Consider the following 12,996-nt stretch of genomic DNA (forward strand, 5'->3'; position numbering starts at 1 on the left):
GGTGAATGGATCAAAACGCTCTGCCAAAAATGGACTTACATGGATTTACACGCTTCAACTGAAGCCCTGTTCTGCATTTCAACATCAGCCAAATATTGCTGGACATCAAGTGAACCCTCAGCTGTTATTAATTCACTGTTTCTGTGATGTCATGAAAGCCAACACATTTGCATATACCCACTGATTTAGCCTACAGCAGTTTAACTCCGCCCACTCACACTAAAGTGCTAAGGAGTGTTTCAGCCTGGACTACTTTTCGAGGCACAATACAGCACAGCCAAACCACAGAAAAGCTATAAATGGACTTCAAGGAGAAAAAAAACAGGAAAAATACAGGATATGTGCCCTTATTTAATTTGTATTTAACCAACAATGAACACATTTTACAGTGTTATATTTTTGCTGAACAAATAGTTTAAAGATTCAACAGGAAATGTGGAAAAGTGATCCGAGGGGAGTAACCCAGGTCTTATAGGCCACAATGCAAAAATAAATTAAGCTTAAGATTTATTATTTTGTCTACTATTAACTATTCAGGATCTACTATAAATTATTCAGTAACTGCTATGAATTATTCAGTAACTACTATGAACTATTTAGTATCTACTATGAATTATTCAGTAACTACTATGAACTATTCAGTAACTACTATGAATTATTCAGTACTATGAACTACTTACTATTTACTATGAATTATTTAGTATCAATTATGAATTTTTCCAGCAACTACTTTGAATTATTCAGTAACTACTATGAACTATTTAGTATCTACTATGAATTATTCAGCAACTACTATGAACTATTCAGTATCTACTATGAACTATTCAGTAACTACTATGAACTATTCAGTATCTACTATGAACTATTCAGTAACTACTATGAATTATTCAGTAACTATTATGAAAAATCCAGTAACTACTAATAATTATTCAGTATCTACTAGAAATCTTTCAGTAAAAACTATAAATTATTCAGTAACTACAATCAGCAGCCTGTCCATGTTGTCCACCCTCACACACACACACACACACACACACACACACACACTAACAGCAGGCCATGTAGGAGGAGAACAAAGTGAAGGGACACTTTTGCTAACAATGAAGTTAGCATAGAGCTAATAACTTTCTAACAACTGATTGAAACCTGGTTGGACTGTGGCTCGTAGTCACAGTCAATGATGTATCTAGAACTTCCAGAAGGCCCAGAGTGATGTTTTTTTTCTCATGAATGTGGTTATGTTGATGGTTAATCTAGCATGTAAGGCCTTCAGTTCAGCTCCTGAAGTCCTAACCAATGGGAGAGCTCGCTTAATTGTATCTGCATAGATAACACGGCAAAATACTGATTGGACAGTCTTCTGTTCCCAAAAGCATAAGAGTGATACCACAGTACTTGCAAAGCTTAAATCCTACATACAGGATGATACTATTTAAGAGAAAATGCAGATGGGTATTTTTTTGGTTTCTATAAATTTAGAAGCCAGTTTCGTACATTTACCAAGAAGTTAAACATCTGTCTACAGACCGTTATTCCAAAAGCACTGGGGACGGCCAGGTGTTCTTCAGTGAACATGAAACGAGAAACTGTGTTTTTATTTGACAGCGGTGGTTTCCTCTGTGGTAACCTCCAAAAATATCACTTTTGTTCATGTTTTTTTTTTTTTCTTATAGCACATTTCTGTGTCCCTAGCATTTACAAATATATTACACTTGAAAAACATGTTATGGTTACAATTTATTTATATTTTAAAAATAAAACAATACATTATTTTAACAATTATACTTCCTTGAGCCTCAATTTAGCGATCTTGGTTTTTAAATCAATCATATAGAATTCCAAGCACCACAGAAGAGCTCGTCCTCACAGTCGTGTGTGAAGGGTGAGGCCATATTTTCAGGTGAAAAACTTGTTTTTCTGCAATTTTCACTGCAATAATCTATACATGACTATGAAAAATCTGATTTAAATGACATAAAGAAAACAAATGGCAAATAAATATTATAAAACATAATGAAAGTTGTCCCCACGAATTGTGTCACTGGTGTTACTGTATAACAAAAAATCTCTTATTTTGGAATAAAAATCACACTGATGACATCACCTCACTTCCTTTTACCTGTTTTCTGAGGATCTATGAAGAAAAGCTCATGGTGAGTCCACTGTGTCTTTCAGTTATCAGAGATTTTCTCATTCAGCTCATGATTTCATATGAAGCTTTTAGCTGAAGTCACTGGTGTGACCGACTTTATTCTGAGGTAATTGTGAAAAAACAGAATATAAAAGGATTAAATTCCATATTTTAGTGGATATTCCATGATTGACAACACATGGTTTGATTCTCTGTAGCAGTTATTTTGTGAAATGGATTGTTCATTAAAAATGTCTCTGGTGTTTCCTTTATTATGTGTAACACCAACGAGGATCAGTAACACCAGTGACTCCTATGGAGAGATGTTTCTGTAGAATGACCCAAATGTTTTACAGTATTTATCTGGGCAGTAAGCAACTGCTTAGAAAAACACTAATATTACAGTAAATACAAGTAATATTAATACAACAAGTGGAGATTTTACATTAGTTAATGAGTTTTTATAACCATTTCCAAACCTGTCCCTGAGGGAGGCCAGTATACACCGATCAGGCATAACATTATGACCACCTCCTTGTTTCTACGCTCATTGTCCATTTTATCAGTTCCACTTACTATATAGGTGCACTTTCCACTCAGACCAGCGCAACACACACTAACACACCACCAACACGTCAGTGTTACTGCAGTGCTGAGAATGATCCACCACCCAAATAGTACCTGCTCTGTGAGGGTCCATGGGAGTCCTGACCACTGAAGAACAGGGTAAAAGGGGGCTAACAAAATATCAGAGAAACAGATGGACTACAGTCTGTAACTGTAGAACTACAAAGTGCACCTATATAGTAAGTGGAGCTGATAAAATGGACAATGAGTGTAGAAACAAGGAGGTGGTCATAATGTTATGTGTTTAGGTGTGAGGCTGTTGACCAGCAGACACATAAACAGACATTATCAAGTGTGAGAGACGCCTGCATTTTCCTAGTTGTCTCCTTTTTGACAGAGGTTTAATTCTTTAGAAATATCTTTGTAAGCATTTCCAGTTTCATGAGCTTCAACAATCTTTCTTCTAAAGACTCCTTTAAAACTCCTTCATTGGGAGATGTTAAGGGAAAAAGCAATGCTTGCTCCAAAGGTGAACATGCCAAATGGCACTTGGGAATTTTGTTGTGAAGAGCAGGTAACCAAATTCATGTGGCTTTTATATGGTCAACTACACCTCAGCTGACTGGATCGAAATGGACTCCAATCACTTTCCCTTCTAGAGCTCATTATCCTTTTCCTGCCCTGGCCTTCATTGTTTAAGCCAAGGTTTCCCAACCACTACATCAGGGGCCGCAACCCAAATGTTGAGAAATGCCAGAATGTTACTGGTGCACCATTTAAGGTGGAACGGGAAAATTCGAACAAGAAACCGGCAGAGAAGCTGATTTCAGCTTTGACAGTTTCCTGTTGCAGATTAAACGTATCAGGAAACCAGCTGGAGTGATTATAAACTCGAATAAGTCCATTCGTCTCTAAATTATCAATGTTCATCTTAAATCTCTCTCTTTGCCGTTTCATTAGCTACTAGCTAGGTGGGATGCTGGTCTGCTGCTATGGTGACCAGCAGTCTGTGCTGATCTTCAGGGTTAAAGGGTGAATTAGCAGTTCTACATTAACTCCAGAGTTTAAGACCATTTATTGTTATACTGTGTTGAACGATCAGCAGAGCTTTATTTTACTGTAAAGGAGGATTATTTTATTTTTACCCACAAATCTAATTCTGCTGTGGAGCCACAACAGGGCAGCAAAAGAGCTGCGTGTTGCCGACCCCTGCACTAGACCAAAACTGAGAAGAAGCCAGTGGTCTGTAACGGGCCGGTGATTTAGCTTTGTTATAAAAATCAGAAAAAATGATTACGTTAATGATAAGAGAGAAATCCAAAATGTTTTTTTTTTTGCTTCTTGCCTCTGGAAACAAAACACGATCCTCAAAAGTTTCAATCGTCCACTAGCGAGTGAAAAAATGCTTAATTTGCCACAATTCTGCCTGATTTCAGGTATAAAACAGGCTTATGTCAGCTACATCTGTTAATATTTTATGTTACACATCACATATTGTGCCAACCAAACACTGCTGTGTTGAAAATTTCCCAAAAATGTTTTTTTAAGCAAAAAAGGTTTTTTGCTTTCCTGTCAGCCTTCATGTTGCTTCTGATAAACAGGTGGATCTAAAGGTGGATCTAACTCCAGTTTAAGCTATTTGTTCAATAAAACTGTAGCATTGTAAAATGTTGTGAGTGTTGCTTGTCAAATAAGATTTTTTTTTTTATTTTTATTCATTATTATGACTTAGCTGAAGATCAGATCACATTGAAGAATTCCTGATTCTGATCTATCTATAGCCACAGAATACTGGCAAAAATTCCACTGACCACTAACCTACTGAGAAATTATAACTCAGTTTTTTTTCAAAATATTTGGGCGAGAACAGGATCTTACAGGCTCTGGATTCTGGTTGATATTTCCAAATGAGTATTGGAATCCTTCTCACAGTCCTCACAGTCGTGTGTGAAGGGTGAGGCCATATTTTCAGGTGAAAAACTAGTTTTTCTGCAATTTTCACTGCAATAATTTACACATGACTATGAAAAATATGATTTAAATGACATAAAGAAAACAAATGGCAAATAAATATTTTAAAATATATAATGAAATTTGTGGTCCCCAGGAGTCGTGTCACTGGTGTTACTGTGTAACAAAAAAATCTCTTATTTTGGAATAAAAATCACACTGATGACATCACCTCACTTCCTTTTACCTGTTTTCTGAGGATCTATGAAGAAAAGCACATGGTGAGTCCACTGAGTCTTTCAGTTATCAGAGATTTTCTCATTCAGCTCATGATTTCATATGAAGACTTTAGCTGACGTCACTGGTGTGACCGACTTTATTCTGAGGTCATTGTGAAGAAATAGAATACAAATGGATTAAATTCCATATTTTAGTGGATTTTCCATGATTGACAACATGTTGGTTTGATGTTCTGTAGCAGCCAATTTGTAAAATGCATTGTTCATTAAAAATGTCTCTGGTGTTTCCTTTATTATGTAGAACACCAATGAGGATCAGTAACACCAGTGACTCCTATGGACAGATAAAAAAGTGGACATTTCTGTAGAATGATCCAAATGTTTTCACAGTATTTATCTGGGCAGTAAGCATTTGCTTAGAAAAACACTAATATTACAGTAAATACAAGTAATATTAATACAACAAGTGGAGATTTTACATTAGTTAATGAGTTTTTATAACCATTTCCAAACCTGTCCCTGAGGGAGGCCAGTATACACAGATCAGGCATAACATTCTGACCACCTCCTTGTTTCTACGCTCGTTGTCCATTTTATCAGCTCCACTTACTATATAGGTGCACTTTGTAGTTCTACAGTTACAGACTGTAGTCCATCTGTTTCTCTGTGTACTTTGTTAGCCCCCTTTTACCCTGTTCTTCAGTGGTCAGGAGCCCCCATGGACCCTCACAGAGCAGGTACTATTTGGGTGGTGGATCATTCTCAGCACTGCAGTAACACTGACGTGGTGGTGGTGTGTTAGTGTGTGTTGTGCTGGTCTGAGTGGATCAGACACAGCAGTGCTGCTGGAGTTTTTAAACACATCAGCGTCACTGCTGGACTGAGACCTCCTTGTTTCTACGCTCATTGTCCATTTTATCAGCTCCACTTACTATATAGGTGCACTTTTCTCAGATGGACTACAGTCTGTAACTGTAGAACTACAAAGTGCACCTATATAGTAAGTGGAGCTGATGAAATGGACAATGAGCATAGAAACAAGGAGGTGGTCATGTTATGTGTTTAGGTGTGAGGCTGTTGACCAGCACCAGTAGACACATAAACAGACAGATAATGTGAGAGACGCCTGCAGATTCCTAGTTGTCTCTTTTTTGGCTGTAAAGTACCAAAGGAGTAACACAAGTGACATAGGAATGATAATGTGCTGCAAAAAAACACAAGAATGGGAAGAATGGCAAGAATTGCTGTCACATTTACTGGCAGCTCAATGTTTTGCTTTCTTTTAAAGTAATATTTTTGCACAATATTTTTAGAGAGAAAGGAACGGTGAGAGAAAATTTCCAAATGTGTATTGGAATCCTTATTCAGAAAAATCACCTTGGGCCTCATTCACCAACCGTTCTTAAGAAGATTCTGATATTCAACAGTGTTTTCCAATTTTGGGATCTGTTCTTAGGTAAGAACAGAATCTACACACACTCAAGAGCTCAAAGGTGTGAACAGTTCTGCGCTTTAAGAACACGTCATGAATCTGATGTAGACTTTTTCTGAGGACCTTTCTCAAGAACACGTTTAAGAACAAGGTTAGGAAGATATTGGTGAATGAGGCACATTAATATTTGAAGCATGTTTTAGTCATCTGTCAGACAGAACAAATATGCTTTTTCTAGTGCTCTAAACTCTATTGTTTATGAATATTATTTGAAGTTTCAGAGCAGCCCCTGTGCTGTACTAACACCATATGGAGAAAACTTCTCTGATACAGCAGTAAAAGCATGTGATTATGGGTGAAACGAGTCCAGCACAGATTGGGTATTTTCCTGCTCAAGCACACCTGATTCAACAGATAACGTCCAGGTTTAGCAGAGTGCTGGACCTCATACCAAGTGTCACCAAAGAAGCAGAGCGCCCATGACCTGGGATGGCAATGTGCTGCAAAAATAGACAAGAACTGGACACCTGAGTGGAAGTTATTATTTGATATTTCAGAGCAGCCCCTGCGCTGTACTAACACTGCACAGAGAAAACCTCTCTGATACAGCTGTGAAAACATGTGATTGTGATTTCACTGTAATAAACAGATCTGTTGTTTGTTCTAAAACTGTTGTAAAACCATTTATAACATTGAGGACATCGAGGCTGGATGCAAGTGCGAGTTGTCTTTTAAGTCATTTAAGACAGATTTTACAGAGTCCAGAAACTGAGTAGCGGAGGTGAGTAGAGCAGATAAGTTCATGATGAAGCAAAACAGAGAGTAAAGAGAGCAAAACAAAACTAAACACAAAGAAAGACTAACTGAATAAGTCAAAATCTGAAACAAGACTGAAGAGCATTAGAAACAGAGAACAACAAACAAAGAGATCACAAGAACATCGACATCGAACAGCAGCATAAACAATGCAAGACAAACAGATAAAGCAAACACAGGGGTATAAATACACTGAGGGGAAACAAGGAACACCTGGTACTAATAATGGGGTGGGGCTACAAACTACAGACAGGTGAGGCAGATGACAAGAAGGCAACACTGGAGAGGAGACAAAGACCAGAACAACAACAAAAGCACATGGCCTACATAAACAAAAGCACATGGAACAAGAAAACAAAGGCAGAGAAACACAAGGACAGTGCAAGACAGGATGTTACATTCTTCAATTAAAAATGAAGGAAAGAAAAAGAAAGAAAAAGAACCGATGCTCCTGCTCAAATTGGTTGTGGTGGAGTTGAGTCAGAGTCCGTGATTGGACACATGTTGGCACTTGGATAAGCATCATACACCTCTCAGTGCTTTCTGATTCAATGGCCAGTGCAGCTTTGTACTCTGAAGCGAGATGCTATGGATTTCTAGCATGAATTATTATAATTTTTCCACATATTAACAATAACTCTTCTTTTTAAAGGCCTCTGCTGGTGAACTGTGGTGTACTTTAGGCTTTACTTAACAATTTTTGTGGCTTAAAAAAGCTTTTGAATACTAAATAAAGAACTGAATACCAATGTAACAAACAAATACTCGAGTATTCAAATTATTTGGGCCAGTCCAACAAAATACCTACATTTAGAGTACATTATTACTTTGAGTGGTTTTTATTCTGTATGTGTGTTCACTGTTAGGAAAGATTAGACGTAGATTATTTGTGGTACAATCAAGCTAATGTTTACGACGGCATTTTAGGGCCACTGTTAAATAAAAATAGTAGACTTCGAGAATATAGTCGTAATATTTTGAGAAAATGACATAAGATTTCGAGACAAAAGTCGTTATATTTCGAGAAAAAAGTTGCTGAATTACGACTTTTTATTAGAAGTGTCATTAATACCAGCAAAGGTCGCAACATTGTGGCCAAAGGCTTTGCAAAGTGAAGGCAGCCCCTCCTCGTGTTAAATGAGGGGCGGTGAGTTGGTGGAGTTCTACTTTCATATCGATTCACCCATAAAGAAACACTCAGTCTCCCTGTCTCTCCTGCACATCAGCACCAGCCTGTTATTAGGATAAGAACCGGCTGAAACTGCTGAGCAGGAAACCGTGTTTATCTAGAATAAAGAGCCAGACGGACTCGGAGGAAACTGTCTGTCTGTGTTGTTGAAGGAGAATCTCAGTCAGGGTCGTCTACTCGGCTATCGGGGGCTACATCTCCCCCCATTCAAAGAGGGCATGAAGTTTCACAGAGAGTGAGAATGACGATCAAAATGATCCACAGAGAGACAGGAGTGAGTGGAGCTCCGGCGCCAGGACAGCAACCGAGACCCCAACGCAATATGGCAGCCCCCCTACAGTTAGCCCACTTAATCCTCCAACTATTATGACAGGATTTGTGAAGACAGTGATTAGCTTATTATGGGTGAAACTAGTCCTGGAGTCCTGCACAGTCCTGCTCAAACACACCTGACTCAACAGATAATGTCCAGGTTTAGCAGAGAGCTGGACCTCATACCAAGTGTCACCAAAGAAGCAGAGCGCCTGACCCGGGATGGCAATGTGCTGCAAAAATAGACAAGAACTGGACACTTGAGTGGAAGGTCATCACTTCACAGTGACCGAATGCTCTTCATAGTTTTGAAGGAGGCTCATCACTCATCTGTTCATGACTAGTTCATGACCAGTGGTCAGTTCATGACCAATTCATGACTATACTGCAGCGTGTTCAAGAAATGTTCTGGCATGTTAGTTTTAGGTGGTGTTCTTCAGCATTTATTGCACTTTATTGGTTCATTTTGCTATGAAGTCTTATTGTAGAGGGCGGGGCTACGAACCACCTCAGAGGTGTCTGAATATGTGTGTGAGAGTTGAGAGAGAGAGGAGAGAGAGAGAGAGAGAGACAGAGTGGGAAACATGAGCTGGTTAGAGAGCTCTGTTAGAAAAAACTCACTGTGGCCAACAATAACTGGAGAATAAAGCACCATGACTTGTGAGAACATAGTGAGTGTGTTTACATGCACTCAATTATCCGATCCTAATCTGATTTCTGCAGTGATCCGATTATTCAAATGATCACGTAAACAAAACACTCTGATTTCTTAAATCAGAGTAAGGTCTAGAAATCTGATTAAGAAATCCAATAAAGAGAGCTGGATTTTAGCTCAGTAATCAGATTTCTCTGTGCATGTGAACACTTACTCTGATTTCTTTCGGAGTTCTCAGTCTGAGCATGTGCAAAAACAGACCGCAGTACTGGAAATAAGCGAGCAGCGTCGCTGCGAGACGCAGCAAAACACTTGTAGAGCGACACTGAAACCAAACACATGCTTGATGAAATGAAGGATTTAAATATTCTTCATCTTCTAGATGATGTACGTTCATATTTTCAGGTAAAGGGGGTCGATGTTTCAAAAAAAGACAGCATGAAGTTTGTTTTACATTATTGGCAGGTTTCAAAGCAGAAATCTGATTATTGCCTGATTCATGTAAACATAAGGTTTCCCCATTATCTGATTACTCAAGTGCATGTAAACGTGTTGATCTGATTACTCACAAAATCTGATTTTATGCAGTTGTTGGATTATTAAGTGAATGGAAACACAGTCAGTGTCCCTTTTAATGCTACAATATTAATAATCTTCCACAATCAGAAGATCAGTAGTCCAAAACATCTCAGATAGCCAAACTACAAGTTCTAATGAAAAAAAGGGACACAAGAGAAAAAAGGGTTGTCACTTTTTACTCGAGCCCGACTCATATGGCATTTGGCTGATATCGGGTGACGCTCAGGGCTTGATTTGAGGTCAGATGGGAGGCGATGCCAAAAATGATAAAATCATCTCTATTATAATGTTTTCATTCCATTCATACGTGAGATTCCTGCATTCACGTCAGACAAATAGGTTCAGATCAGGACGGAGCACATCTACAGAAGAGGTGTTTATCACATGACTCCACTTTTCATTGGTCTTGCTGTGGAGTGTTTGGTATGGCACATACAGGGTTGCCAGGTTTGCAGTTTTCCTGCCAAACTGGGGTAGTTTGAACATGTAGACACAAGAAAATGATCAAGTTTTAGCTTTGGGAAGGAGATTTTAGGTTGGGAAATATAGCAAGATCTAAGGACTGAAAACAGGTTTGGTAACCAGTGAAAAGTGAAGTTAATACAGCTAAAAAATTGGAGCTTATAATCTTCAGGGATTGTCTTAATATTTAACTAAATAAAAGGTAAAAAAAAATATATTAAAAAGTCAGAATTGACTATTCAGATGTTTTAAGTAGTTGCATGTAAATAAAATGTGTTGCATCAACACAGTTCTGACCCACAGATGTAAATGGAAATCAATAGAGACAATACATATTAATTCATTTCTAATAGCACAGAAAAGTGGAGAAAGAATGATTTATATGTAAATATAAATATATAACATCAACACAGTTGCTGTCTTTTAGTTTCGTTTATTCATATGAAACCAGCCGATGCATTTAAATCACTCTGTTCACTGTTCAGTGCTATTAGAATTAAAATTAATTAATATTAATCAAGTACACACTTAAAAAAGATGATTCTTTAGGGTTATTTAATAAAGGCAATGGTTCTATTTAGAGCCATGAGTTCTAAATGGATCTGTGCATGGTGAGAAGGTTCTCTAGACTGATGGTGAACATGTTGTATATGGTTCTCTGAGAAAAATAAAGGTACTAAACTGTCACTGGGTCAGTCCCCCTCTTGTCACTGGGGTGGAACCCTCAAGGGCTCCATCTCAGTACCTTTAGTCAGGGAACATAACTGAACCATAATCCACTGAAATGATATGTTCTAAGCTGTACTGACTCCACACACCCCGTCTCGTCTCCAGGCTTTTATTTTACTGTTCTGTTTTAAAACATTCGGTTATGAAAAGGTACAAATACGAACTTTTCACCTGGATAAACTTATTTAAGGTTCACAATCAGACCTTAAAACCACCGTTGGACCTTTGAGGGAACATTTACATTGTTTGTACCTTGACGAACGAAAAATGTACCTGAACAGAACCTTTATTTCTAACAGTGTGTAGCACCAAAAAAGGTTCTGCTTTCATTACGATGTCATGCTTGCAACAACAGCAGAACCCTTTTTGTGCTATGTAGAACCACATACAACACATTCACCATCAATCTAAGGAACCTTTTTACCAGGCAAAGATCCATCTAGGCATGAAATGGTTCTATATAGAGTTCTCCTTACCAAAGAACTCCTGAAGAACCATCTTTTTTAACAGTGAGTGGACACTGATCTGATCTGATCCTCAGGAAGTGTTCCTGTTAAAATGAGCTCATTTTAAAGCTTAAAAGAAGAAATATCGGAGTATCGATATCGGACGATACTCACTGTTTCAATATCGTGTCACCTCTAAAGTCACTTCAGCCCCTTAACACAGTTCACACGTCATTATTTAAGCTTTTTGATCAAAATGAAGACGAACAAGGAGGTTTGTTTCACCAACAAGCTAAAAAAAAATCAACTGTATTTTATATGGAGGTTATAAAGTCTGTATATGATGACTTTGCTCTATTTGAGTTACAGTAAATGTGCTGTGTAGCTAAATTAACCTTATTAAACATCACATCTCGTCTGCTTACCTTGTTTTTCTTCTCTGGTGTGTGTAAATGGAGGTGTGAGGGGTCAGTTTGGGTCCAGCAGAGCTCCCATTCACCTCGTGTGGTCAGCAGAACAGCCTCACTCTGATCTGTAGGACCCCTTAACTGGGCTTTCACTGCGTTTTTACTCTGAGAGCAACAAACTTTCGCTGGAGCTCCTCGACCACGCGCCTCACTCACTCACGAGCCTCACACACATATACACGCGCGCACGCCCGCACGCGCGCACAGTGGAGGTGACGTTCTGTCGCAGGTAAAAATCACCAAAACTACAGCTTCGTTTTCCCGTTCAGGAGAGAAAAATCACTGGAATTGCGTTTCTGAATGTTCTTCTTCCTGTAAGTGGCCGAGCTGATCTGAGCTGAGTTGAGCTGAGCGCTCCAGAGCGCAGAGACTGTAAGGGAGCGTCTGAAAAGAGCAGGGCGTTTTATACACCAGCTAAAAGAAAGCTAAGATGGAATAACATCACGTGTCTTTAAAGGCAGCAGCGTCCTGCTGGTCTGCTACAAGGCCCTGTTCTACAGAACGTCTCTTTGAGGTTCAAGGGTTTTTTGTTGATCTCACTGCTGTGTTGTTAAGCACAGGGTCAGACTAAGACCTTTGGTGCCCCCTGGGCATTGGAGTCGCCCATCACCACAAACTTTGTAACCTCCCTGCCTTTCACAGCACTGATCCACTGATAATGACCTACGACTGGTGTTCCCAGGCATCTGTGTCAATGACATTTCTACATCTATCTGTCCACAGTGATGAAACAGACTCATCGCAAGTTATCACAGTTGTTTGATTGAAGTAGCCACTGCCAAGGGTGGCACAACCAGTTATTAGGTTTAGTGGGGTAATTACTTTTTCACACAGGTGATACAGGTTTTGAATATCTTTATTGTCAATAACTGGAAATGGAGTGATCATTTAAAAGCTGCGTTTTGTGTTTACTCATGTTGTCTTTATCTTACATTAAAATTAGTTGGATGATCAGAAACGTTTAAATGTGACAAATTAGCAAAAATAGAGGAAATTGGGAAGGGGTAAATACTTTTTCACAG

The 12,996-nt window shown here is 38.6% G+C and overlaps 1 protein-coding gene across 1 annotated transcript in view; it reads right to left on the minus strand.

The window, feature by feature from the left end:
* Positions 1-12,455, minus strand: part of LOC118818350 (P2Y purinoceptor 3) — a 47,407-nt gene extending 34,952 nt beyond the window's left edge. The window contains exon 1 of the mRNA XM_036585585.1: positions 11,933-12,455. The gene's annotated coding sequence lies outside the window, so the exon portion shown is untranslated. The remainder of the gene's footprint in view (positions 1-11,932) is intronic.
* Positions 12,456-12,996: the final 541 nt, after the last annotated feature.

Source organism: Colossoma macropomum, unplaced genomic scaffold (genome assembly GCF_904425465.1).
Source record: "Colossoma macropomum unplaced genomic scaffold, Colossoma_macropomum, whole genome shotgun sequence".
Lineage (NCBI taxonomy): Eukaryota > Metazoa > Chordata > Actinopteri > Characiformes > Serrasalmidae > Colossoma > Colossoma macropomum.